Source organism: Colobus angolensis, unplaced genomic scaffold (genome assembly GCF_000951035.1).
Source record: "Colobus angolensis palliatus isolate OR3802 unplaced genomic scaffold, Cang.pa_1.0 Scaffold5, whole genome shotgun sequence".
NCBI classification, from domain to species: domain Eukaryota; kingdom Metazoa; phylum Chordata; class Mammalia; order Primates; family Cercopithecidae; genus Colobus; species Colobus angolensis.
The window spans coordinates 23,898,450-23,901,050 of NW_012118487.1; positions in this window are offsets into that span (position 1 = coordinate 23,898,450).

Below are 2,601 nucleotides of genomic sequence, written 5' to 3' on the forward strand. Positions count from 1 at the left end.
ATAGATACTGTGGTTTGGGGACATGCATTTTAAAAGTGATGAGCTTTAGAGAAGAAGGGGGAGAATTATTTAAAAATAGCTTTGAGGAGCATGGACGACTCTCACCTCCCAATTCTGTGGTACAAGAGCTTTGGGGAGAAGAGGCTCATCATTTCACCTGTAAAATAGGTGATTTCCCTTTTTTTTTCAATTCTCTTTTACAGGCACTTGAGGAAAGTAACTATTTTTGACCAGAATATTGCCAGGATAAGAGATAGAGGTCAGGAAAACTTATCTGCCAACTATGTTTCAAATAGATTAGAGTCAGAGGAGAGAGAGGCCAAGAACAATGCTATTATACAAGTCCAGGTGAGAAATCATAAGCATTTGAAAAGAAGAAGTTTCATAGAGGGACAATTAGAGAAAAACCAAGAAAAAGACTATGAAAGAAAGGAATTTCAAGAAGGGAGTGATATCATTAGATTCTCAGAAATCCCTACAAACGGTAAGGAGATAATGCCTTATTTTGACCAGACACAAACCAGGTAACTAAAACACAAAGAAATAAAATGATTAATCAAAATCACATGACTGAGTACAACCTGATAGAGCTGGAATCAAAATTCCTCACTTCCTCACTTCCAGGCAGTGCTACAGAGGTGAAAGAAAACAGCCAAATCCCCGCTGAATCCTGTAGATTCTGTTCTTCTTGATTTCATCATTTCTATTATTGTTCTTATAATTAATTGCATGCTAATAAACCTGAGCTTGAATAAGACAGAAAATTATGTTTATTCTTTTTTGGCACAATATATATTTAGCATAAATTCAACAGAAGGCAAGAGAACACAGTGAAAAAAATTAAAGTATAATCAGAGGGAAATGGTTACGCGTAGTATTTTATGATTGGTTTTAGAATATCATTTTTGTTTTACGAAACAGTGATTTAAACGTATCTATCAATGCTTCTCACAATTAAGTAATTGAGCCGCTTTTGCTAGGATCCTTTATTTGCCATTTTGCAGTTGTATCTGTGTTTATTGTTGGGCAGTGGGGGGTCATGCTCACTGCATGACTGAGCAAATGAGAGAGTCATGAGTAAGTGCTGAGGAGACTGAGGGACACTGTCTGTGCATTACCCATGTCACAGTGACAGCTCAGGCCCTCACTGAGCACACCCAGTGGCAAGGTAGACAATTACAGCCTCTACTTATAAATCAGAAGATTAAGAGCAAATATGCCCACAGCTTCCCTATGAAACCTGATCAAAACAGAACATCCTCCTTCACAGCATAAACAGACCCCGCTAAGTTTGTGGTGCAGGCAGCCTTAGAGAAGGAAGCTCTCCACTGCATTATCTGTCCTTTCTGCCTCTACCCACACTATGCCCCCAAAGGTGGGAAGAGCAGTGGCTTACCACATGAACAATTCACCCTGGAGAAATATGCTCTGCCTTACTTCTGGTTTAGTTCGCAGAGTGTGATGTTGTGGTTTAGATAGTTGCCTTCCCATAACAAATATGGTGCTTATCATCTGCCAAACGTCATCCTTTCAGCCAGTTCATCAAGCATCCAGGAAGTGTAGCTATCTCAGGAAAGCAGCTAAAATGATTTATTCCTGTGCAGAGGGGGGTTTAATTGGCATTTTGAAGAAGTGAGGGCAATAATGAAGCTAAATAATTCCAAGTAACTATTGTCCTATTAAGATGTAAATAGACATCTTAATCATTTAAACTGCTGAAAACTTCCTAGCAAAAGTTGCCAACACTACAGCCATTGCAAGTGCATTGTTATACACGTGTATGTCTTATATAGGTATTATATGCATGCTTGTAGAATGCATATATCTATATTATATATATGCATAATATATATATGCATGTGTGCAGGAGTAGATTTCATATCTTTCAGCAAAATTATTTTACAGTGACTTCTGCATATAACTCTGTCATCTTTATGCTTACAGAGGCTGGCACTGAAGTTTGTCTCTTTATTAATCTTTCATTCACTCATTGTACATGTAATTACTACAAATCTATATAGCTTTGTACTAAGCATATTGGGTATGTAGCTATGATTTATGGCTCAATTTTTGTTCTATATTTTCTTATATACCCATGTGCTAATTTACACAAGTAAATAGATCACTACAATATAAAGAGCAAAATGCTTAAATCAAGATGCTGTAATAACAGGAAAATTGCCAAACTAATCCAGCCTTGAAGGAAGGTTTCTTCTTACAGTTAGCTGAGCTCTCAAGGATGACACAAGTTAGGTCACTGTCCCTAATAGGAAATAATATTACTTTGTCCCTAAGACTTCAGTGGCCTTGTAATTCTGAATCATCATTTTATGTTGCTTCATTTTCTGGGATTACACAAGGAAAATGAGGAAATGGATCAGCAATTCAATTGTATCATAAAGTTAGCTTGAATTCAACGTATTGAGGAACATCCAGTGTTCCTATGCTATTTCACCAGTGATCAAATTTTGAGTCGGTAACCAGTTTCTTTTTTTGTTTTGTTTTGTTTTTGTTTTTGCTTTTTTTGAGATGGAGTCTCGCTCTGTCGCCCAAACTGGAGTGTGGTGGCCGGATCTCAGCTCAATGCAAGCTCCGCCTCCC